The 25,265-nt window shown below is 54.4% G+C and overlaps 2 non-coding genes and 9 pseudogenes across 2 annotated transcripts; all 11 read right to left on the bottom strand.

The window, feature by feature from the left end:
- Positions 1 to 393: 393 nt before the first annotated feature.
- LOC123627945 lies at positions 394 to 512 on the bottom strand. The gene has a single exon (XR_006731553.1). It is a non-coding gene; the product is annotated as a 5S ribosomal RNA (ribosomal RNA).
- Positions 513 to 1,704: 1,192 nt separating this feature from the next.
- LOC123627886 lies at positions 1,705 to 1,825 on the bottom strand (annotated as a pseudogene).
- A 3,448-nt stretch (positions 1,826 to 5,273) lies between these two features.
- On the bottom strand, positions 5,274 to 5,392 carry LOC123627863 (annotated as a pseudogene).
- Positions 5,393 to 6,584: 1,192 nt separating this feature from the next.
- On the bottom strand, positions 6,585 to 6,705 carry LOC123627885 (annotated as a pseudogene).
- Positions 6,706 to 10,154: 3,449 nt separating this feature from the next.
- On the bottom strand, positions 10,155 to 10,273 carry LOC123627944. The gene has a single exon (XR_006731552.1). It is a non-coding gene; the product is annotated as a 5S ribosomal RNA (ribosomal RNA).
- A 1,192-nt stretch (positions 10,274 to 11,465) lies between these two features.
- LOC123627884 lies at positions 11,466 to 11,586 on the bottom strand (annotated as a pseudogene).
- Positions 11,587 to 15,034: 3,448 nt separating this feature from the next.
- On the bottom strand, positions 15,035 to 15,153 carry LOC123627862 (annotated as a pseudogene).
- A 1,192-nt stretch (positions 15,154 to 16,345) lies between these two features.
- On the bottom strand, positions 16,346 to 16,466 carry LOC123627883 (annotated as a pseudogene).
- A 3,449-nt stretch (positions 16,467 to 19,915) lies between these two features.
- On the bottom strand, positions 19,916 to 20,034 carry LOC123627861 (annotated as a pseudogene).
- Positions 20,035 to 21,226: 1,192 nt separating this feature from the next.
- On the bottom strand, positions 21,227 to 21,347 carry LOC123627882 (annotated as a pseudogene).
- A 3,448-nt stretch (positions 21,348 to 24,795) lies between these two features.
- Positions 24,796 to 24,914, bottom strand: LOC123627860 (annotated as a pseudogene).
- Between the last annotated feature and the right edge of the window lie 351 nt (positions 24,915 to 25,265).

The following is a 25,265-nucleotide window of genomic DNA, read 5'->3' as shown; positions in this document are numbered from 1 at the left end:
TTCTAGATGTCTTCGCCTCTGGATTCCTGAATTATGTTACCGTGAACGAATAGCCAGCTGTTTAGATTCTCTTCTTCTGCATATGTGGATAGGGTCCAATTTTTCCTGTCCTAGGGTGGTAACGTGGTCATCTCCTTGGACAACTTTAGACTGTGTCCTGAATTCAGAGCCGGTCGGTCAGAAGTTCCGGAGGCCCGGACCTGCGGCAGGTGTGTGAGGGGCGACAGCCTCGGGGACTGAGCCTCCACATCTCCAATCTGACCCTGTCTCCAGGGGCCACGGGGCAGGGTCCGGGCCGGCCAGGGGCGGAGCCGGGCCGGGCGCGGAGGGCGAAGGCCCCCCCCTCCCCTTCCCAGCCCAGGGGGGCGGGACAGAAAAAGAAGCAGAGCAAAAAGCCTACGGCACCCGGGATTCCCAGGCGGTCTCCCATCCAAGTACTAACCGGGCCCGACCCTGCTTAGCTTCCGAGGTGAGACGAGATCGGGCGCGTTCAGGGCGGTCTGGCCGTAGACGAGGGCGGCCGCCCCCGGACGCCTCAAGAGGCCGATCTGCTGCGACGCGTCCCTCCCTGCGCAGTCGGGTCCCTCCCGCCGCCCTGGCCCTTCGCTAGCCCACCTGCCCTTATCGGGGTGGGGGTGGGGGGCCAGGCGGAGCCTGACGGGTCTCGCGCGCGCGCCCTCCCACCCCCACCCAAACCACGGACGCACCGCCGTCCCACACCCCGAGGAGCAGACCCACGGGCACGCGCGCAGGGACAGGCTTCCACGCGTGGGAGCGGAGGGCCGGAGCCGGAGAGTGCGCGAGAGAGGGCCCTCCGCCGGCCCACGCGAGGGCACGGTGGGGAGGGGCTTTGGGGCGGGGCCGGGAGGAGGAGGCAGGGCCGCGCCTGCCGCTGGTCCGTCACCCGGAGGTCCTGAAGATCTGCAGTGTCCCCCCCCACCCCGCCACCCCACCCCCGTCTGGGGAGGACCGTTCTGCCCCGATTCCCCTCAGGGCCTGCGTGTGGCAGCAGCCCCCGCGCGGGGGCGGGGGGCGGCGGGGCGGCCAGAGCCGGCTATCCTGTAGCCCGGTGGGGTGGGCTTTGGGGTGGGTAGCCACGGGTCGGGGGGCCGGTGGGTCCTTTGGGTTTGGGTGCGTGCGCTCCGTGTGCTGTTGTGTGTCCTCTCTGCCCAGGGGGCCAGCGACTCGCCCTGTGCGGCGCGCCGGTGTGTCTCTCGGAGCCCCGTCGGCGGCGAGGAGCCCGCCCGGCGTGAGGCCCGGGCCCGAGGCCCGGGTGTGCGGCGGAGAGAAAGTGCACGGTGGGCCGGGTGTCCGGGGGCCCAGGACACGGTTTGCCGCCGTGGGCTGTCCCGCGCCGGGTGTACGCGATGTCCCGGAGTGCGGGGCGGCGGGTGCGGGGTCCGGGGGAGAGGAGACCCGGCGGCACTTAGGGATCCCGCCGCCCGGCCCCGGCCCGGTGTGGGGCCCAGGGTTGGGGCTCCGCTGCCGGCCCAACGGAACGCCTGGGACGCTCTGCCGCTGCCGCCACCTGGCGGTGGTGCTGCAGCGGGGGAGAGGGGAGGAAGCCCCGGGCGGGGGCAGCGGGTCGCGCCGAGGGGGGGGAGGGGCCGGGGCCCGAGGGCGAAAGTGGGGGCGGGCGCAGAAGGCGAGGGGGGGCCCCCCCACCCCCGACCCCCCGGCGGGCGGGACAAAAGAAGAAGCAAAAGCCTACAGCACCCGGTATTCCCAGGCGGTCTCCCATCCAAGTACTAACCGGGCCCCCGACCCTGCTTAGCTTCCCAGACCAGACGAGATCGGGCACGTTCAGGGTGCTATGGCCCTAGACGGCAGCGGCCGTCCCCGGACGCCTCGAGAGGCCCAGCTGCTACGCGGCCCTCCCGGCCCAGCGCCCCCCACCCGACCCCGCGCCCTCCTGCTGCCCAGTAGCCTTCAGAGCCTCGCTCTCTAGCTGCTACATACACACCAAACACTCAACACTTTGCCACAAACACATACACCAATGACAACAAAATTCAAACACTCAATAGCACATCTATTCAAAGCACGGAGGACACAAACGGGAGGACAATGTGTGACTTGTCAGATTCTACAGACGTCAGGAGCCCACATGAAGGCTCAGGGAAATATTCCAAAGGAGTGTGACGTGGCTCAGAGCTCCTTGGACATGAGCAGACTGGCTTCGGCGGACGGCAGCTCTTACATTTTCACAGTGGAGCAGCCGGAAAAGTAGAAAGTTCCTTCCTCGCCTTTCCTACTTCATGCAGTGGGAACCAGTCCACGGTTCTATGGTGCATGGCTACGATTATTCTGTGGGATCCTGCAAAGAAGAAATGCTGTTGGTGTCTTTGGGGACTGGGAATCTGGGTGTGAGAGGAAGAGGTGAAATCGGTAAAGTAATGTAAAAAAACTCTCAGTTCTCAGTTTGAACTTGGATTATCAGTGTAAACTCAATGTGTTTTCCTGTAATTTTTTTTTCTTTTCTTTCTCTCTTTCTTTCTTTCTTTTTTTTTTTTTTTTTAAGTTTTTCCACGGAAAGTGCTGAGACATAGGTGCGAACTCGACACTAGTGCATTTCACCAGCATCTAGATTGTGGTCTCCGCCAACCATCGTTATTAAACGGTCCTAAGACTTACTGGAGACATACGCTGACTTGAGGTCTGGGGCGGGAAACGCACGCTTCTCATACTGGGAAGCACAGATGCTACCATATCCAACAGGACGAGGGTCACGTCAAAAGACACAGGAACCAGAATGAGTAGACTCCCGTTTGCCAAACACAGGACGGTTTGATCGCCAGCAAGTCTAATAATTGCAAGATATTGAAACACGTTCAATACGTTTAAATCCACGATGAAACCCCTCACAATGCAAAAATAGCTCGGGTCACTGCGGACAGCGGTAGGAAACAAAGGGAAATGGTGACAACCGGGGCTGCCCCCGACTAGTCGCGATGTATGGACACTCTTTCAAAAGACATCTCAACCCCTCACAAGGTATGGACTGTATTTGGACTGGATTCAAAGAAACTGAAATGAGCGTGTGTGTCTCAGGGAAACGCAAACATTGAGTACTTGCTGTTATCTCTAACACGGTGAAATTTTTACATGGAATAATGTGGCTGTGAGTACCCTGAAAAAGGGAAGAAAGCCTCTACCTTTGATAGAAACATATTGACTTTTTATCGTGGGAGGGATATTATTAAGGGGATCATGAACTTAAGGTAGGAGGGGTATAAAAGAAACAAGATCTGGCCAGGGGTTGGTGATTTCTTGAGTCAGGGTAGTGAGAAAGTATTCTACTATTCTTTCCGATTTTGTTTCTATTTCAAATTTTCCATAATAAAAAGTTTCCAAAGATATCATGAAGAGGGTCAAAAACAAGCTTCAAACAGGACAAGGTATCTGTAGCCCATATAATTGGCAAAATATGACTGTTACAGAATATCTACGTTTAATACGCTTAATACGCCTTTGGCCCCGTGTCCTCATTATTGGTCAAGGAAATGCAGAATAAAAAATGAAGCCAGATATAGTTTCCAACTCACCAGATTGAGGAAACTTAAGAAACTGATCACTGTGTTGGCTTTGAGGAAAACTCTTGCACACACCCTGCTGATATGGGAGGCGAAATTATAGGACCATTTGGAAAACACTGTAGCCTAAATGGAAATGAATAAACACTGGCATAATTCAGGAGCAAGCATATTCTCTGAGTAGCACGTACCAGAGAGAAGATAGGGCACATGTGACCAGGAAGCATCTAGGGTAATCCTCACGGGAGCCCCTTGTACACGGACCTAGTCAAAGATCGCATAAAGATGCTTCGACTGATTCGTGCAGTGCCATTCTCTAGCAGCGCTGATGAACTGCAGCTTCCTGTGTAAGCGAGGAGTATTCTCCAAACAGAAGGTTTCCCCTGGCACACAAGTTGCCCAGAAGGAATCCAGAATGGTTCCACATCTATTCTATAAACTGTGAAATTAACAAACTACCTCAATGAGATAGTCCTATAACAGAGAGCAAAAACTTTCAAAGGAAAAGCAAGGAAAAGGATGACAGTCGAGATGGGATTTGTTTGGGAGAAGCGTTTTTGTGGTTCCACGCCTTGAGACAAAGATACACAGCGGCTTCCCACATATGCATCAACTCCCATTTTTATAAGGTGAGTGGTGGGGTTTTGGTACGGTTAATTCGATTTAATATAATAATCATAATGATAATCATGATCATGATCATCATTCTTTAACATATCCCTTTCCCAAATTAAAAGAAAAAGAGAAAGAAGCAGATTGTAAGTTTCTAGTTATAAACCCTGTTTAAATGGGATTATTTATTAATGTGGGGGAAATGATTAGTTTGGGGACTCTGTGTCCGTCTATCGAGGACTATGGGATAGCCTCTCCATCGATTGGAGCCATCATGTACGTTTTTGCTAGGTTTTCCATCTAAGTTGGCACCTTTGCCCCGTAGGTGCTGTGTGGATTTTCTGTGACTTTGAATGTTATCCTTTTCAAGAATTGCATTCATTATTGTGTATTTGCGAGGAAATAAGAAATATCGAAACTATCGATCGAATGTTGATTTCATCTAGAGCTATCTTGCTGGACTCACCTAGGATTTCTACAGGTCTCCCGCGCATAGGGGCAAACATTCTCTTTTGAGAACCGTAGGAGGTGAGGAAAATGAAGAAAGGTGATTTTCCTTTCCCATATATTGTTAGTGTTTTCCCTTGTTGTAGTATGTTTTTGGAGCGTCTCTTGCAGTATCGAACAGAAGGATTTCCTATCGACACCCTGGTCTTGCTCGTGACTGTCCAAAGAATGCTTCTACTTCTTAATCCTTCAGAATATGTTCTAAAGATTTAGACGTTTGAAAAGTGTTTCTAGATGTCTTCGCCTCTGGATTCCTGAATTATGTTACCGTGAACGAATAGCCAGCTGTTTAGATTCTCTTCTTCTGCATATGTGGATAGGGTCCAATTTTTCCTGTCCTAGGGTGGTAACGTGGTCATCTCCTTGGACAACTTTAGACTGTGTCCTGAATTCAGAGCCGGTCGGTCAGAAGTTCCGGAGGCCCGGACCTGCGGCAGGTGTGTGAGGGGCGACAGCCTCGGGGACTGAGCCTCCACATCTCCAATCTGACCCTGTCTCCAGGGGCCACGGGGCAGGGTCCGGGCCGGCCGGGGGCGGAGCCGGGCCGGGCGCGGAGGGCGAAGGCCCCCCCCTCCCCTTCCCAGCCCAGGGGGGCGGGACAGAAAAAGAAGCAGAGCAAAAAGCCTAGGGCACCCGGGATTCCCAGGCGGTCTCCCATCCAAGTCCTAACCGGGCCCGACCCTGCTTAGCTTCCGAGGTGAGACGAGATCGGGCGCGTTCAGGGCGGTCTGGCCGTAGACGAGGGCGGCCGCCCCCGGACGCCTCAAGAGGCCGATCTGCTGCGACGCGTCCCTCCCTGCGCAGTCGGGTCCCTCCCGCCGCCCTGGCCCTTCGCTAGCCCACCTGCCCTTATCGGGGTGGGGGTGGGGGGCCAGGCGGAGCCTGACGGGTCTCGCGCGCGCGCCCTCCCACCCCCACCCAAACCACGGACGCACCGCCGTCCCACACCCCGAGGAGCAGACCCACGGGCACGCGCGCAGGGACAGGCTTCCACGCGTGGGAGCGGAGGGCCGGAGCCGGAGAGTGCGCGCGAGAGGGCCCTCCGCCGGCCCACGCGAGGGCACGGTGGGGAGGGGCTTTGGGGCGGGGCCGGGAGGAGGAGGCAGGGCCGCGCCTGCCGCTGGTCCGTCACCCGGAGGTCCTGAAGATCTGCAGTGTCCCCCCCCACCCCGCCACCCCACCCCCGTCTGGGGAGGACCGTTCTGCCCCGATTCCCCTCAGGGCCTGCGTGTGGCAGCAGCCCCCGCGCGGGGGCGGGGGGCGGCGGGGCGGCCAGAGCCGGCTATCCTGTAGCCCGGTGGGGTGGGGTTTGGGGTGGGTAGCCACGGGTCGGGGGGCCGGTGGGTCCTTTGGGTTTGGGTGCGTGCGCTCCGTGTGCTGTTGTGTGTCCTCTCTGCCCAGGGGGCCAGCGACTCGCCCTGTGCGGCGCGCCGGTGTGTCTCTCGGAGCCCCGTCGGCGGCGAGGAGCCCGCCCGGCGTGAGGCCCGGGCCCGAGGCCCGGGTGTGCGGCGGAGAGAAAGTGCACGGTGGGCCGGGTGTCCGGGGGCCCAGGACACGGTTTGCCGCCGTGGGCTGTCCCGCGCCGGGTGTACGCGATGTCCCGGAGTGCGGGGCGGCGGGTGCGGGGTCCGGGGGAGAGGAGACCCGGCGGCACTTAGGGATCCCGCCGCCCGGCCCCGGCCCGGTGTGGGGCCCAGGGTTGGGGCTCCGCTGCCGGCCCAACGGAACGCCTGGGACGCTCTGCCGCTGCCGCCACCTGGCGGTGGTGCTGCAGCGGGGGAGAGGGGAGGAAGCCCCGGGCGGGGGCAGCGGGTCGCGCCGAGGGGGGGGAGGGGCCGGGGCCCGAGGGCGAAAGTGGGGGCGGGCGCAGAAGGCGAGGGGGGGCCCCCCCACCCCCGACCCCCCGGCGGGCGGGACAAAAGAAGAAGCAAAAGCCTACAGCACCCGGTATTCCCAGGCGGTCTCCCATCCAAGTACTAACCGGGCCCCCGACCCTGCTTAGCTTCCCAGACCAGACGAGATCGGGCACGTTCAGGGTGCTATGGCCCTAGACGGCAGCGGCCGTCCCCGGACGCCTCGAGAGGCCCAGCTGCTACGCGGCCCTCCCGGCCCAGCGCCCCCCACCCGACCCCGCGCCCTCCTGCTGCCCAGTAGCCTTCAGAGCCTCGCTCTCTAGCTGCTACATACACACCAAACACTCAACACTTTGCCACAAACACATACACCAATGACAACAAAATTCAAACACTCAATAGCACATCTATTCAAAGCACGGAGGACACAAACGGGAGGACAATGTGTGACTTGTCAGATTCTACAGACGTCAGGAGCCCACATGAAGGCTCAGGGAAATATTCCAAAGGAGTGTGACGTGGCTCAGAGCTCCTTGGACATGAGCAGACTGGCTTCGGCGGACGGCAGCTCTTACATTTTCACAGTGGAGCAGCCGGAAAAGTAGAAAGTTCCTTCCTCGCCTTTCCTACTTCATGCAGTGGGAACCAGTCCACGGTTCTATGGTGCATGGCTACGATTATTCTGTGGGATCCTGCAAAGAAGAAATGCTGTTGGTGTCTTTGGGGACTGGGAATCTGGGTGTGAGAGGAAGAGGTGAAATCGGTAAAGTAATGTAAAAAAACTCTCAGTTCTCAGTTTGAACTTGGATTATCAGTGTAAACTCAATGTGTTTTCCTGTAATTTTTTTTTCTTTTCTTTCTCTCTTTCTTTCTTTCTTTTTTTTTTTTTTTTTTAAGTTTTTCCACGGAAAGTGCTGAGACATAGGTGCGAACTCGACACTAGTGCATTTCACCAGCATCTAGATTGTGGTCTCCGCCAACCATCGTTATTAAACGGTCCTAAGACTTACTGGAGACATACGCTGACTTGAGGTCTGGGGCGGGAAACGCACGCTTCTCATACTGGGAAGCACGGATGCTACCATATCCAACAGGACGAGGGTCACGTCAAAAGACACAGGAACCAGAATGAGTAGACTCCCGTTTGCCAAACACAGGACGGTTTGATCGCCAGCAAGTCTAATAATTGCAAGATATTGAAACACGTTCAATACGTTTAAATCCACGATGAAACCCCTCACAATGCAAAAATAGCTCGGGTCACTGCGGACAGCGGTAGGAAACAAAGGGAAATGGTGACAACCGGGGCTGCCCCCGACTAGTCGCGATGTATGGACACTCTTTCAAAAGACATCTCAACCCCTCACAAGGTATGGACTGTATTTGGACTGGATTCAAAGAAACTGAAATGAGCGTGTGTGTCTCAGGGAAACGCAAACATTGAGTACTTGCTGTTATCTCTAACACGGTGAAATTTTTACATGGAATAATGTGGCTGTGAGTACCCTGAAAAAGGGAAGAAAGCCTCTACCTTTGATAGAAACATATTGACTTTTTATCGTGGGAGGGATATTATTAAGGGGATCATGAACTTAAGGTAGGAGGGGTATAAAAGAAACAAGATCTGGCCAGGGGTTGGTGATTTCTTGAGTCAGGGTAGTGAGAAAGTATTCTACTATTCTTTCCGATTTTGTTTCTATTTCAAATTTTCCATAATAAAAAGTTTCCAAAGATATCATGAAGAGGGTCAAAAACAAGCTTCAAACAGGACAAGGTATCTGTAGCCCATATAATTGGCAAAATATGACTGTTACAGAATATCTACGTTTAATACGCTTAATACGCCTTTGGCCCCGTGTCCTCATTATTGGTCAAGGAAATGCAGAATAAAAAATGAAGCCAGATATAGTTTCCAACTCACCAGATTGAGGAAACTTAAGAAACTGATCACTGTGTTGGCTTTGAGGAAAACTCTTGCACACACCCTGCTGATATGGGAGGCGAAATTATAGGACCATTTGGAAAACACTGTAGCCTAAATGGAAATGAATAAACACTGGCATAATTCAGGAGCAAGCATATTCTCTGAGTAGCACGTACCAGAGAGAAGATAGGGCACATGTGACCAGGAAGCATCTAGGGTAATCCTCACGGGAGCCCCTTGTACACGGACCTAGTCAAAGATCGCATAAAGATGCTTCGACTGATTCGTGCAGTGCCATTCTCTAGCAGCGCTGATGAACTGCAGCTTCCTGTGTAAGCGAGGAGTATTCTCCAAACAGAAGGTTTCCCCTGGCACACAAGTTGCCCAGAAGGAATCCAGAATGGTTCCACATCTATTCTATAAACTGTGAAATTAACAAACTACCTCAATGAGATAGTCCTATAACAGAGAGCAAAAACTTTCAAAGGAAAAGCAAGGAAAAGGATGACAGTCGAGATGGGATTTGTTTGGGAGAAGCGTTTTTGTGGTTCCACGCCTTGAGACAAAGATACACAGCGGCTTCCCACATATGCATCAACTCCCATTTTTATAAGGTGAGTGGTGGGGTTTTGGTACGGTTAATTCGATTTAATATAATAATCATAATGATAATCATGATCATGATCATCATTCTTTAACATATCCCTTTCCCAAATTAAAAGAAAAAGAGAAAGAAGCAGATTGTAAGTTTCTAGTTATAAACCCTGTTTAAATGGGATTATTTATTAATGTGGGGGAAATGATTAGTTTGGGGACTCTGTGTCCGTCTATCGAGGACTACGGGATAGCCTCTCCATCGATTGGAGCCATCATGTACGTTTTTGCTAGGTTTTCCATCTAAGTTGGCACCTTTGCCCCGTAGGTGCTGTGTGGATTTTCTGTGACTTTGAATGTTATCCTTTTCAAGAATTGCATTCATTATTGTGTATTTGCGAGGAAATAAGAAATATCGAAACTATCGATCGAATGTTGATTTCATCTAGAGCTATCTTGCTGGACTCACCTAGGATTTCTACAGGTCTCCCGCGCATAGGGGCAAACATTCTCTTTTGAGAACCGTAGGAGGTGAGGAAAATGAAGAAAGGTGATTTTCCTTTCCCATATATTGTTAGTGTTTTCCCTTGTTGTAGTATGTTTTTGGAGCGTCTCTTGCAGTATCGAACAGAAGGATTTCCTATCGACACCCTGGTCTTGCTCGTGACTGTCCAAAGAATGCTTCTACTTCTTAATCCTTCAGAATATGTTCTAAAGATTTAGACGTTTGAAAAGTGTTTCTAGATGTCTTCGCCTCTGGATTCCTGAATTATGTTACCGTGAACGAATAGCCAGCTGTTTAGATTCTCTTCTTCTGCATATGTGGATAGGGTCCAATTTTTCCTGTCCTAGGGTGGTAACGTGGTCATCTCCTTGGACAACTTTAGACTGTGTCCTGAATTCAGAGCCGGTCGGTCAGAAGTTCCGGAGGCCCGGACCTGCGGCAGGTGTGTGAGGGGCGACAGCCTCGGGGACTGAGCCTCCACATCTCCAATCTGACCCTGTCTCCAGGGGCCACGGGGCAGGGTCCGGGCCGGCCAGGGGCGGAGCCGGGCCGGGCGCGGAGGGCGAAGGCCCCCCCCTCCCCTTCCCAGCCCAGGGGGGCGGGACAGAAAAAGAAGCAGAGCAAAAAGCCTACGGCACCCGGGATTCCCAGGCGGTCTCCCATCCAAGTACTAACCGGGCCCGACCCTGCTTAGCTTCCGAGGTGAGACGAGATCGGGCGCGTTCAGGGCGGTCTGGCCGTAGACGAGGGCGGCCGCCCCCGGACGCCTCAAGAGGCCGATCTGCTGCGACGCGTCCCTCCCTGCGCAGTCGGGTCCCTCCCGCCGCCCTGGCCCTTCGCTAGCCCACCTGCCCTTATCGGGGTGGGGGTGGGGGGCCAGGCGGAGCCTGACGGGTCTCGCGCGCGCGCCCTCCCACCCCCACCCAAACCACGGACGCACCGCCGTCCCACACCCCGAGGAGCAGACCCACGGGCACGCGCGCAGGGACAGGCTTCCACGCGTGGGAGCGGAGGGCCGGAGCCGGAGAGTGCGCGAGAGAGGGCCCTCCGCCGGCCCACGCGAGGGCACGGTGGGGAGGGGCTTTGGGGCGGGGCCGGGAGGAGGAGGCAGGGCCGCGCCTGCCGCTGGTCCGTCACCCGGAGGTCCTGAAGATCTGCAGTGTCCCCCCCCACCCCGCCACCCCACCCCCGTCTGGGGAGGACCGTTCTGCCCCGATTCCCCTCAGGGCCTGCGTGTGGCAGCAGCCCCCGCGCGGGGGCGGGGGGCGGCGGGGCGGCCAGAGCCGGCTATCCTGTAGCCCGGTGGGGTGGGCTTTGGGGTGGGTAGCCACGGGTCGGGGGGCCGGTGGGTCCTTTGGGTTTGGGTGCGTGCGCTCCGTGTGCTGTTGTGTGTCCTCTCTGCCCAGGGGGCCAGCGACTCGCCCTGTGCGGCGCGCCGGTGTGTCTCTCGGAGCCCCGTCGGCGGCGAGGAGCCCGCCCGGCGTGAGGCCCGGGCCCGAGGCCCGGGTGTGCGGCGGAGAGAAAGTGCACGGTGGGCCGGGTGTCCGGGGGCCCAGGACACGGTTTGCCGCCGTGGGCTGTCCCGCGCCGGGTGTACGCGATGTCCCGGAGTGCGGGGCGGCGGGTGCGGGGTCCGGGGGAGAGGAGACCCGGCGGCACTTAGGGATCCCGCCGCCCGGCCCCGGCCCGGTGTGGGGCCCAGGGTTGGGGCTCCGCTGCCGGCCCAACGGAACGCCTGGGACGCTCTGCCGCTGCCGCCACCTGGCGGTGGTGCTGCAGCGGGGGAGAGGGGAGGAAGCCCCGGGCGGGGGCAGCGGGTCGCGCCGAGGGGGGGGAGGGGCCGGGGCCCGAGGGCGAAAGTGGGGGCGGGCGCAGAAGGCGAGGGGGGGCCCCCCCACCCCCGACCCCCCGGCGGGCGGGACAAAAGAAGAAGCAAAAGCCTACAGCACCCGGTATTCCCAGGCGGTCTCCCATCCAAGTACTAACCGGGCCCCCGACCCTGCTTAGCTTCCCAGACCAGACGAGATCGGGCACGTTCAGGGTGCTATGGCCCTAGACGGCAGCGGCCGTCCCCGGACGCCTCGAGAGGCCCAGCTGCTACGCGGCCCTCCCGGCCCAGCGCCCCCCACCCGACCCCGCGCCCTCCTGCTGCCCAGTAGCCTTCAGAGCCTCGCTCTCTAGCTGCTACATACACACCAAACACTCAACACTTTGCCACAAACACATACACCAATGACAACAAAATTCAAACACTCAATAGCACATCTATTCAAAGCACGGAGGACACAAACGGGAGGACAATGTGTGACTTGTCAGATTCTACAGACGTCAGGAGCCCACATGAAGGCTCAGGGAAATATTCCAAAGGAGTGTGACGTGGCTCAGAGCTCCTTGGACATGAGCAGACTGGCTTCGGCGGACGGCAGCTCTTACATTTTCACAGTGGAGCAGCCGGAAAAGTAGAAAGTTCCTTCCTCGCCTTTCCTACTTCATGCAGTGGGAACCAGTCCACGGTTCTATGGTGCATGGCTACGATTATTCTGTGGGATCCTGCAAAGAAGAAATGCTGTTGGTGTCTTTGGGGACTGGGAATCTGGGTGTGAGAGGAAGAGGTGAAATCGGTAAAGTAATGTAAAAAAACTCTCAGTTCTCAGTTTGAACTTGGATTATCAGTGTAAACTCAATGTGTTTTCCTGTAATTTTTTTTTCTTTTCTTTCTCTCTTTCTTTCTTTCTTTTTTTTTTTTTTTTTAAGTTTTTCCACGGAAAGTGCTGAGACATAGGTGCGAACTCGACACTAGTGCATTTCACCAGCATCTAGATTGTGGTCTCCGCCAACCATCGTTATTAAACGGTCCTAAGACTTACTGGAGACATACGCTGACTTGAGGTCTGGGGCGGGAAACGCACGCTTCTCATACTGGGAAGCACAGATGCTACCATATCCAACAGGACGAGGGTCACGTCAAAAGACACAGGAACCAGAATGAGTAGACTCCCGTTTGCCAAACACAGGACGGTTTGATCGCCAGCAAGTCTAATAATTGCAAGATATTGAAACACGTTCAATACGTTTAAATCCACGATGAAACCCCTCACAATGCAAAAATAGCTCGGGTCACTGCGGACAGCGGTAGGAAACAAAGGGAAATGGTGACAACCGGGGCTGCCCCCGACTAGTCGCGATGTATGGACACTCTTTCAAAAGACATCTCAACCCCTCACAAGGTATGGACTGTATTTGGACTGGATTCAAAGAAACTGAAATGAGCGTGTGTGTCTCAGGGAAACGCAAACATTGAGTACTTGCTGTTATCTCTAACACGGTGAAATTTTTACATGGAATAATGTGGCTGTGAGTACCCTGAAAAAGGGAAGAAAGCCTCTACCTTTGATAGAAACATATTGACTTTTTATCGTGGGAGGGATATTATTAAGGGGATCATGAACTTAAGGTAGGAGGGGTATAAAAGAAACAAGATCTGGCCAGGGGTTGGTGATTTCTTGAGTCAGGGTAGTGAGAAAGTATTCTACTATTCTTTCCGATTTTGTTTCTATTTCAAATTTTCCATAATAAAAAGTTTCCAAAGATATCATGAAGAGGGTCAAAAACAAGCTTCAAACAGGACAAGGTATCTGTAGCCCATATAATTGGCAAAATATGACTGTTACAGAATATCTACGTTTAATACGCTTAATACGCCTTTGGCCCCGTGTCCTCATTATTGGTCAAGGAAATGCAGAATAAAAAATGAAGCCAGATATAGTTTCCAACTCACCAGATTGAGGAAACTTAAGAAACTGATCACTGTGTTGGCTTTGAGGAAAACTCTTGCACACACCCTGCTGATATGGGAGGCGAAATTATAGGACCATTTGGAAAACACTGTAGCCTAAATGGAAATGAATAAACACTGGCATAATTCAGGAGCAAGCATATTCTCTGAGTAGCACGTACCAGAGAGAAGATAGGGCACATGTGACCAGGAAGCATCTAGGGTAATCCTCACGGGAGCCCCTTGTACACGGACCTAGTCAAAGATCGCATAAAGATGCTTCGACTGATTCGTGCAGTGCCATTCTCTAGCAGCGCTGATGAACTGCAGCTTCCTGTGTAAGCGAGGAGTATTCTCCAAACAGAAGGTTTCCCCTGGCACACAAGTTGCCCAGAAGGAATCCAGAATGGTTCCACATCTATTCTATAAACTGTGAAATTAACAAACTACCTCAATGAGATAGTCCTATAACAGAGAGCAAAAACTTTCAAAGGAAAAGCAAGGAAAAGGATGACAGTCGAGATGGGATTTGTTTGGGAGAAGCGTTTTTGTGGTTCCACGCCTTGAGACAAAGATACACAGCGGCTTCCCACATATGCATCAACTCCCATTTTTATAAGGTGAGTGGTGGGGTTTTGGTACGGTTAATTCGATTTAATATAATAATCATAATGATAATCATGATCATGATCATCATTCTTTAACATATCCCTTTCCCAAATTAAAAGAAAAAGAGAAAGAAGCAGATTGTAAGTTTCTAGTTATAAACCCTGTTTAAATGGGATTATTTATTAATGTGGGGGAAATGATTAGTTTGGGGACTCTGTGTCCGTCTATCGAGGACTATGGGATAGCCTCTCCATCGATTGGAGCCATCATGTACGTTTTTGCTAGGTTTTCCATCTAAGTTGGCACCTTTGCCCCGTAGGTGCTGTGTGGATTTTCTGTGACTTTGAATGTTATCCTTTTCAAGAATTGCATTCATTATTGTGTATTTGCGAGGAAATAAGAAATATCGAAACTATCGATCGAATGTTGATTTCATCTAGAGCTATCTTGCTGGACTCACCTAGGATTTCTACAGGTCTCCCGCGCATAGGGGCAAACATTCTCTTTTGAGAACCGTAGGAGGTGAGGAAAATGAAGAAAGGTGATTTTCCTTTCCCATATATTGTTAGTGTTTTCCCTTGTTGTAGTATGTTTTTGGAGCGTCTCTTGCAGTATCGAACAGAAGGATTTCCTATCGACACCCTGGTCTTGCTCGTGACTGTCCAAAGAATGCTTCTACTTCTTAATCCTTCAGAATATGTTCTAAAGATTTAGACGTTTGAAAAGTGTTTCTAGATGTCTTCGCCTCTGGATTCCTGAATTATGTTACCGTGAACGAATAGCCAGCTGTTTAGATTCTCTTCTTCTGCATATGTGGATAGGGTCCAATTTTTCCTGTCCTAGGGTGGTAACGTGGTCATCTCCTTGGACAACTTTAGACTGTGTCCTGAATTCAGAGCCGGTCGGTCAGAAGTTCCGGAGGCCCGGACCTGCGGCAGGTGTGTGAGGGGCGACAGCCTCGGGGACTGAGCCTCCACATCTCCAATCTGACCCTGTCTCCAGGGGCCACGGGGCAGGGTCCGGGCCGGCCGGGGGCGGAGCCGGGCCGGGCGCGGAGGGCGAAGGCCCCCCCCTCCCCTTCCCAGCCCAGGGGGGCGGGACAGAAAAAGAAGCAGAGCAAAAAGCCTAGGGCACCCGGGATTCCCAGGCGGTCTCCCATCCAAGTCCTAACCGGGCCCGACCCTGCTTAGCTTCCGAGGTGAGACGAGATCGGGCGCGTTCAGGGCGGTCTGGCCGTAGACGAGGGCGGCCGCCCCCGGACGCCTCAAGAGGCCGATCTGCTGCGACGCGTCCCTCCCTGCGCAGTCGGGTCCCTCCCGCCGCCCTGGCCCTTCGCTAGCCCACCTGCCCTTATCGGGGTGGGGGTGGGGGGCCAGGCGGAGCCTGACGGGTCTCGCGCGCGCGCCCTCCCACCCCCACCCAAACCACGGACGCACCGCCGTCCCACACCCCGAGGAGCAGACCCACGGGCACGCGCGCAGGGACAGGCTTCCACGCGTGGGAGCGGAGGGCCGGAGCCGGAGAGTGCGCGCGAGAGGGCCCTCCGCCGGCCCACGCGAGGGCACGGTGGGGAGGGGCTTTGGGGCGGGGCCGGGAGGAGGAGGCAGGGCCGCGCCTGCCGCTGGTCCGTCACCCGGAGGTCCTGAAGATCTGCAGTGTCCCCCCCCACCCCGCCACCCCACCCCCGTCTGGGGAGGACCGTTCTGCCCCGATTCCCCTCAGGGCCTGCGTGTGGCAGCAGCCCCCGCGCGGGGGCGGGGGGCGGCGGGGCGGCCAGAGCCGGCTATCCTGTAGCCCGGTGGGGTGGGGTTTGGGGTGGGTAGCCACGGGTCGGGGGGCCGGTGGGTCCTTTGGGTTTGGGTGCGTGCGCTCCGTGTGCTGTTGTGTGTCCTCTCTGCCCAGGGGGCCAGCGACTCGCCCTGTGCGGCGCGCCGGTGTGTCTCTCGGAGCCCCGTCGGCGGCGAGGAGCCCGCCCGGCGTGAGGCCCGGGCCCGAGGCCCGGGTGTGCGGCGGAGAGAAAGTGCACGGTGGGCCGGGTGTCCGGGGGCCCAGGACACGGTTTGCCGCCGTGGGCTGTCCCGCGCCGGGTGTACGCGATGTCCCGGAGTGCGGGGCGGCGGGTGCGGGGTCCGGGGGAGAGGAGACCCGGCGGCACTTAGGGATCCCGCCGCCCGGCCCCGGCCCGGTGTGGGGCCCAGGGTTGGGGCTCCGCTGCCGGCCCAACGGAACGCCTGGGACGCTCTGCCGCTGCCGCCACCTGGCGGTGGTGCTGCAGCGGGGGAGAGGGGAGGAAGCCCCGGGCGGGGGCAGCGGGTCGCGCCGAGGGGGGGGAGGGGCCGGGGCCCGAGGGCGAAAGTGGGGGCGGGCGCAGAAGGCGAGGGGGGGCCCCCCCACCCCCGACCCCCCGGCGGGCGGGACAAAAGAAGAAGCAAAAGCCTACAGCACCCGGTATTCCCAGGCGGTCTCCCATCCAAGTACTAACCGGGCCCCCGACCCTGCTTAGCTTCCCAGACCAGACGAGATCGGGCACGTTCAGGGTGCTATGGCCCTAGACGGCAGCGGCCGTCCCCGGACGCCTCGAGAGGCCCAGCTGCTACGCGGCCCTCCCGGCCCAGCGCCCCCCACCCGACCCCGCGCCCTCCTGCTGCCCAGTAGCCTTCAGAGCCTCGCTCTCTAGCTGCTACATACACACCAAACACTCAACACTTTGCCACAAACACATACACCAATGACAACAAAATTCAAACACTCAATAGCACATCTATTCAAAGCACGGAGGACACAAACGGGAGGACAATGTGTGACTTGTCAGATTCTACAGACGTCAGGAGCCCACATGAAGGCTCAGGGAAATATTCCAAAGGAGTGTGACGTGGCTCAGAGCTCCTTGGACATGAGCAGACTGGCTTCGGCGGACGGCAGCTCTTACATTTTCACAGTGGAGCAGCCGGAAAAGTAGAAAGTTCCTTCCTCGCCTTTCCTACTTCATGCAGTGGGAACCAGTCCACGGTTCTATGGTGCATGGCTACGATTATTCTGTGGGATCCTGCAAAGAAGAAATGCTGTTGGTGTCTTTGGGGACTGGGAATCTGGGTGTGAGAGGAAGAGGTGAAATCGGTAAAGTAATGTAAAAAAACTCTCAGTTCTCAGTTTGAACTTGGATTATCAGTGTAAACTCAATGTGTTTTCCTGTAATTTTTTTTTCTTTTCTTTCTCTCTTTCTTTCTTTCTTTTTTTTTTTTTTTTTTAAGTTTTTCCACGGAAAGTGCTGAGACATAGGTGCGAACTCGACACTAGTGCATTTCACCAGCATCTAGATTGTGGTCTCCGCCAACCATCGTTATTAAACGGTCCTAAGACTTACTGGAGACATACGCTGACTTGAGGTCTGGGGCGGGAAACGCACGCTTCTCATACTGGGAAGCACGGATGCTACCATATCCAACAGGACGAGGGTCACGTCAAAAGACACAGGAACCAGAATGAGTAGACTCCCGTTTGCCAAACACAGGACGGTTTGATCGCCAGCAAGTCTAATAATTGCAAGATATTGAAACACGTTCAATACGTTTAAATCCACGATGAAACCCCTCACAATGCAAAAATAGCTCGGGTCACTGCGGACAGCGGTAGGAAACAAAGGGAAATGGTGACAACCGGGGCTGCCCCCGACTAGTCGCGATGTATGGACACTCTTTCAAAAGACATCTCAACCCCTCACAAGGTATGGACTGTATTTGGACTGGATTCAAAGAAACTGAAATGAGCGTGTGTGTCTCAGGGAAACGCAAACATTGAGTACTTGCTGTTATCTCTAACACGGTGAAATTTTTACATGGAATAATGTGGCTGTGAGTACCCTGAAAAAGGGAAGAAAGCCTCTACCTTTGATAGAAACATATTGACTTTTTATCGTGGGAGGGATATTATTAAGGGGATCATGAACTTAAGGTAGGAGGGGTATAAAAGAAACAAGATCTGGCCAGGGGTTGGTGATTTCTTGAGTCAGGGTAGTGAGAAAGTATTCTACTATTCTTTCCGATTTTGTTTCTATTTCAAATTTTCCATAATAAAAAGTTTCCAAAGATATCATGAAGAGGGTCAAAAACAAGCTTCAAACAGGACAAGGTATCTGTAGCCCATATAATTGGCAAAATATGACTGTTACAGAATATCTACGTTTAATACGCTTAATACGCCTTTGGCCCCGTGTCCTCATTATTGGTCAAGGAAATGCAGAATAAAAAATGAAGCCAGATATAGTTTCCAACTCACCAGATTGAGGAAACTTAAGAAACTGATCACTGTGTTGGCTTTGAGGAAAACTCTTGCACACACCCTGCTGATATGGGAGGCGAAATTATAGGACCATTTGGAAAACACTGTAGCCTAAATGGAAATGAATAAACACTGGCATAATTCAGGAGCAAGCATATTCTCTGAGTAGCACGTACCAGAGAGAAGATAGGGCACATGTGACCAGGAAGCATCTAGGGTAATCCTCACGGGAGCCCCTTGTACACGGACCTAGTCAAAGATCGCATAAAGATGCTTCGACTGATTCGTGCAGTGCCATTCTCTAGCAGCGCTGATGAACTGCAGCTTCCTGTGTAAGCGAGGAGTATTCTCCAAACAGAAGGTTTCCCCTGGCACACAAGTTGCCCAGAAGGAATCCAGAATGGTTCCACATCTATTCTATAAACTGTGAAATTAACAAACTACCTCAATGAGATAGTCCTATAACAGAGAGCAAAAACTTTCAAAGGAAAAGCAAGGAAAAGGATGACAGTCGAGATGGGATTTGTTTGGGAGAAGCGTTTTTGTGGTTCCACGCCTTGAGACAAAGATACACAGCGGCTTCCCACATATGCATCAACTCCCATTTTTATAAGGTGAGTGGTGGGGTTTTGGTACGGTTAATTCGATTTAATATAATAATCATAATGATAATCATGATCATGATCATCATTCTTTAACATATCCCTTTCCCAAATTAAAAGAAAAAGAGAAAGAAGCAGATTGTAAGTTTCTAGTTATAAACCCTGTTTAAATGGGATTATTTATTAATGTGGGGGAAATGATTAGTTTGGGGACTCTGTGTCCGTCTATCGAGGACTATGGGATAGCCTCTCCATCGATTGGAGCCATCATGTACGTTTTTGCTAGGTTTTCCATCTAAGTTGGCACCTTTGCCCCGTAGGTGCTGTGTGGATTTTCTGTGACTTTGAATGTTATCCTTTTCAAGAATTGCATTCATTATTGTGTATTTGCGAGGAAATAAGAAATATCGAAACTATCGATCGAATGTTGATTTCATCTAGAGCTATCTTGCTGGACTCACCTAGGATTTCTACAGGTCTCCCGCGCATAGGGGCAAACATTCTCTTTTGAGAACCGTAGGAGGTGAGGAAAATGAAGAAAGGTGATTTTCCTTTCCCATATATTGTTAGTGTTTTCCCTTGTTGTAGTATGTTTTTGGAGCGTCTCTTGCAGTATCGAACAGAAGGATTTCCTATCGACACCCTGGTCTTGCTCGTGACTGTCCAAAGAATGCTTCTACTTCTTAATCCTTCAGAATATGTTCTAAAGATTTAGACGTTTGAAAAGTGTTTCTAGATGTCTTCGCCTCTGGATTCCTGAATTATGTTACCGTGAACGAATAGCCAGCTGTTTAGATTCTCTTCTTCTGCATATGTGGATAGGGTCCAATTTTTCCTGTCCTAGGGTGGTAACGTGGTCATCTCCTTGGACAACTTTAGACTGTGTCCTGAATTCAGAGCCGGTCGGTCAGAAGTTCCGGAGGCCCGGACCTGCGGCAGGTGTGTGAGGGGCGACAGCCTCGGGGACTGAGCCTCCACATCTCCAATCTGACCCTGTCTCCAGGGGCCACGGGGCAGGGTCCGGGCCGGCCGGGGGCGGAGCCGGGCCGGGCGCGGAGGGCGAAGGCCCCCCCCTCCCCTTCCCAGCCCAGGGGGGCGGGACAGAAAAAGAAGCAGAGCAAAAAGCCTAGGGCACCCGGGATTCCCAGGCGGTCTCCCATCCAAGTCCTAACCGGGCCCGACCCTGCTTAGCTTCCGAGGTGAGACGAGATCGGGCGCGTTCAGGGCGGTCTGGCCGTAGACGAGGGCGGCCGCCCCCGGACGCCTCAAGAGGCCGATCTGCTGCGACGCGTCCCTCCCTGCGCAGTCGGGTCCCTCCCGCCGCCCTGGCCCTTCGCTAGCCCACCTGCCCTTATCGGGGTGGGGGTGGGGGGCCAGGCGGAGCCTGACGGGTCTCGCGCGCGCGCCCTCCCACCCCCACCCAAACCACGGACGCACCGCCGTCCCACACCCCGAGGAGCAGACCCACGGGCACGCGCGCAGGGACAGGCTTCCACGCGTGGGAGCGGAGGGCCGGAGCCGGAGAGTGCGCGAGAGAGGGCCCTCCGCCGGCCCACGCGAGGGCACGGTGGGGAGGGGCTTTGGGGCGGGGCCGGGAGGAGGAGGCAGGGCCGCGCCTGCCGCTGGTCCGTCACCCGGAGGTCCTGAAGATCTGCAGTGTCCCCCCCCACCCCGCCACCCCACCCCCGTCTGGGGAGGACCGTTCTGCCCCGATTCCCCTCAGGGCCTGCGTGTGGCAGCAGCCCCCGCGCGGGGGCGGGGGGCGGCGGGGCGGCCAGAGCCGGCTATCCTGTAGCCCGGTGGGGTGGGGTTTGGGGTGGGTAGCCACGGGTCGGGGGGCCGGTGGGTCCTTTGGGTTTGGGTGCGTGCGCTCCGTGTGCTGTTGTGTGTCCTCTCTGCCCAGGGGGCCAGCGACTCGCCCTGTGCGGCGCGCCGGTGTGTCTCTCGGAGCCCCGTCGGCGGCGAGGAGCCCGCCCGGCGTGAGGCCCGGGCCCGAGGCCCGGGTGTGCGGCGGAGAGAAAGTGCACGGTGGGCCGGGTGTCCGGGGGCCCAGGACACGGTTTGCCGCCGTGGGCTGTCCCGCGCCGGGTGTACGCGATGTCCCGGAGTGCGGGGCGGCGGGTGCGGGGTCCGGGGGAGAGGAGACCCGGCGGCACTTAGGGATCCCGCCGCCCGGCCCCGGCCCGGTGTGGGGCCCAGGGTTGGGGCTCCGCTGCCGGCCCAACGGAACGCCTGGGACGCTCTGCCGCTGCCGCCACCTGGCGGTGGTGCTGCAGCGGGGGAGAGGGGAGGAAGCCCCGGGCGGGGGCAGCGGGTCGCGCCGAGGGGGGGGAGGGGCCGGGGCCCGAGGGCGAAAGTGGGGGCGGGCGCAGAAGGCGAGGGGGGGCCCCCCCACCCCCGACCCCCCGGCGGGCGGGACAAAAGAAGAAGCAAAAGCCTACAGCACCCGGTATTCCCAGGCGGTCTCCCATCCAAGTACTAACCGGGCCCCCGACCCTGCTTAGCTTCCCAGACCAGACGAGATCGGGCACGTTCAGGGTGCTATGGCCCTAGACGGCAGCGGCCGTCCCCGGACGCCTCGAGAGGCCCAGCTGCTACGCGGCCCTCCCGGCCCAGCGCCCCCCACCCGACCCCGCGCCCTCCTGCTGCCCAGTAGCCTTCAGAGCCTCGCTCTCTAGCTGCTACATACACACCAAACACTCAACACTTTGCCACAAACACATACACCAATGACAACAAAATTCAAACACTCAATAGCACATCTATTCAAAGCACGGAGGACACAAACGGGAGGACAATGTGTGACTTGTCAGATTCTACAGACGTCAGGAGCCCACATGAAGGCTCAGGGAAATATTCCAAAGGAGTGTGACGTGGCTCAGAGCTCCTTGGACATGAGCAGACTGGCTTCGGCGGACGGCAGCTCTTACATTTTCACAGTGGAGCAGCCGGAAAAGTAGAAAGTTCCTTCCTCGCCTTTCCTACTTCATGCAGTGGGAACCAGTCCACGGTTCTATGGTGCATGGCTACGATTATTCTGTGGGATCCTGCAAAGAAGAAATGCTGTTGGTGTCTTTGGGGACTGGGAATCTGGGTGTGAGAGGAAGAGGTGAAATCGGTAAAGTAATGTAAAAAAACTCTCAGTTCTCAGTTTGAACTTGGATTATCAGTGTAAACTCAATGTGTTTTCCTGTAATTTTTTTTTCTTTTCTTTCTCTCTTTCTTTCTTTCTTTTTTTTTTTTTTTTTAAGTTTTTCCACGGAAAGTGCTGAGACATAGGTGCGAACTCGACACTAGTGCATTTCACCAGCATCTAGATTGTGGTCTCCGCCAACCATCGTTATTAAACGGTCCTAAGACTTACTGGAGACATACGCTGACTTGAGGTCTGGGGCGGGAAACGCACGCTTCTCATACTGGGAAGCACAGATGCTACCATATCCAACAGGACGAGGGTCACGTCAAAAGACACAGGAACCAGAATGAGTAGACTCCCGTTTGCCAAACACAGGACGGTTTGATCGCCAGCAAGTCTAATAATTGCAAGATATTGAAACACGTTCAATACGTTTAAATCCACGATGAAACCCCTCACAATGCAAAAATAGCTCGGGTCACTGCGGACAGCGGTAGGAAACAAAGGGAAATGGTGACAACCGGGGCTGCCCCCGACTAGTCGCGATGTATGGACACTCTTTCAAAAGACATCTCAACCCCTCACAAGGTATGGACTGTATTTGGACTGGATTCAAAGAAACTGAAATGAGCGTGTGTGTCTCAGGGAAACGCAAACATTGAGTACTTGCTGTTATCTCTAACACGGTGAAATTTTTACATGGAATAATGTGGCTGTGAGTACCCTGAAAAAGGGAAGAAAGCCTCTACCTTTGATAGAAACATATTGACTTTTTATCGTGGGAGGGATATTATTAAGGGGATCATGAACTTAAGGTAGGAGGGGTATAAAAGAAACAAGATCTGGCCAGGGGTTGGTGATTTCTTGAGTCAGGGTAGTGAGAAAGTATTCTACTATTCTTTCCGATTTTGTTTCTATTTCAAATTTTCCATAATAAAAAGTTTCCAAAGATATCATGAAGAGGGTCAAAAACAAGCTTCAAACAGGACAAGGTATCTGTAGCCCATATAATTGGCAAAATATGACTGTTACAGAATATCTACGTTTAATACGCTTAATACGCCTTTGGCCCCGTGTCCTCATTATTGGTCAAGGAAATGCAGAATAAAAAATGAAGCCAGATATAGTTTCCAACTCACCAGATTGAGGAAACTTAAGAAACTGATCACTGTGTTGGCTTTGAGGAAAACTCTTGCACACACCCTGCTGATATGGGAGGCGAAATTATAGGACCATTTGGAAAACACTGTAGCCTAAATGGAAATGAATAAACACTGGCATAATTCAGGAGCAAGCATATTCTCTGAGTAGCACGTACCAGAGAGAAGATAGGGCACATGTGACCAGGAAGCATCTAGGGTAATCCTCACGGGAGCCCCTTGTACACGGACCTAGTCAAAGATCGCATAAAGATGCTTCGACTGATTCGTGCAGTGCCATTCTCTAGCAGCGCTGATGAACTGCAGCTTCCTGTGTAAGCGAGGAGTATTCTCCAAACAGAAGGTTTCCCCTGGCACACAAGTTGCCCAGAAGGAATCCAGAATGGTTCCACATCTATTCTATAAACTGTGAAATTAACAAACTACCTCAATGAGATAGTCCTATAACAGAGAGCAAAAACTTTCAAAGGAAAAGCAAGGAAAAGGATGACAGTCGAGATGGGATTTGTTTGGGAGAAGCGTTTTTGTGGTTCCACGCCTTGAGACAAAGATACACAGCGGCTTCCCACATATGCATCAACTCCCATTTTTATAAGGTGAGTGGTGGGGTTTTGGTACGGTTAATTCGATTTAATATAATAATCATAATGATAATCATGATCATGATCATCATTCTTTAACATATCCCTTTCCCAAATTAAAAGAAAAAGAGAAAGAAGCAGATTGTAAGTTTCTAGTTATAAACCCTGTTTAAATGGGATTATTTATTAATGTGGGGGAAATGATTAGTTTGGGGACTCTGTGTCCGTCTATCGAGGACTATGGGATAGCCTCTCCATCGATTGGAGCCATCATGTACGTTTTTGCTAGGTTTTCCATCTAAGTTGGCACCTTTGCCCCGTAGGTGCTGTGTGGATTTTCTGTGACTTTGAATGTTATCCTTTTCAAGAATTGCATTCATTATTGTGTATTTGCGAGGAAATAAGAAATATCGAAACTATCGATCGAATGTTGATTTCATCTAGAGCTATCTTGCTGGACTCACCTAGGATTTCTACAGGTCTCCCGCGCATAGGGGCAAACATTCTCTTTTGAGAACCGTAGGAGGTGAGGAAAATGAAGAAAGGTGATTTTCCTTTCCCATATATTGTTAGTGTTTTCCCTTGTTGTAGTATGTTTTTGGAGCGTCTCTTGCAGTATCGAACAGAAGGATTTCCTATCGACACCCTGGTCTTGCTCGTGACTGTCCAAAGAATGCTTCTACTTCTTAATCCTTCAGAATATGTTCTAAAGATTTAGACGTTTGAAAAGTGTTTCTAGATGTCTTCGCCTCTGGATTCCTGAATTATGTTACCGTGAACGAATAGCCAGCTGTTTAGATTCTCTTCTTCTGCATATGTGGATAGGGTCCAATTTTTCCTGTCCTAGGGTGGTAACGTGGTCATCTCCTTGGACAACTTTAGACTGTGTCCTGAATTCAGAGCCGGTCGGTCAGAAGTTCCGGAGGCCCGGACCTGCGGCAGGTGTGTGAGGGGCGACAGCCTCGGGGACTGAGCCTCCACATCTCCAATCTGACCCTGTCTCCAGGGGCCACGGGGCAGGGTCCGGGCCGGCCGGGGGCGGAGCCGGGCCGGGCGCGGAGGGCGAAGGCCCCCCCCTCCCCTTCCCAGCCCAGGGGGGCGGGACAGAAAAAGAAGCAGAGCAAAAAGCCTAGGGCACCCGGGATTCCCAGGCGGTCTCCCATCCAAGTCCTAACCGGGCCCGACCCTGCTTAGCTTCCGAGGTGAGACGAGATCGGGCGCGTTCAGGGCGGTCTGGCCGTAGACGAGGGCGGCCGCCCCCGGACGCCTCAAGAGGCCGATCTGCTGCGACGCGTCCCTCCCTGCGCAGTCGGGTCCCTCCCGCCGCCCTGGCCCTTCGCTAGCCCACCTGCCCTTATCGGGGTGGGGGTGGGGGGCCAGGCGGAGCCTGACGGGTCTCGCGCGCGCGCCCTCCCACCCCCACCCAAACCACGGACGCACCGCCGTCCCACACCCCGAGGAGCAGACCCACGGGCACGCGCGCAGGGACAGGCTTCCACGCGTGGGAGCGGAGGGCCGGAGCCGGAGAGTGCGCGAGAGAGGGCCCTCCGCCGGCCCACGCGAGGGCACGGTGGGGAGGGGCTTTGGGGCGGGGCC

The sequence above is a fragment of the Lemur catta genome, chromosome 27 (assembly GCF_020740605.2).
Source record: "Lemur catta isolate mLemCat1 chromosome 27, mLemCat1.pri, whole genome shotgun sequence".
NCBI lineage: Eukaryota > Metazoa > Chordata > Mammalia > Primates > Lemuridae > Lemur > Lemur catta.
Note: the sequence above shows the minus strand (reverse complement) of the source record. Positions and strands in the feature narration are given on the sequence as shown.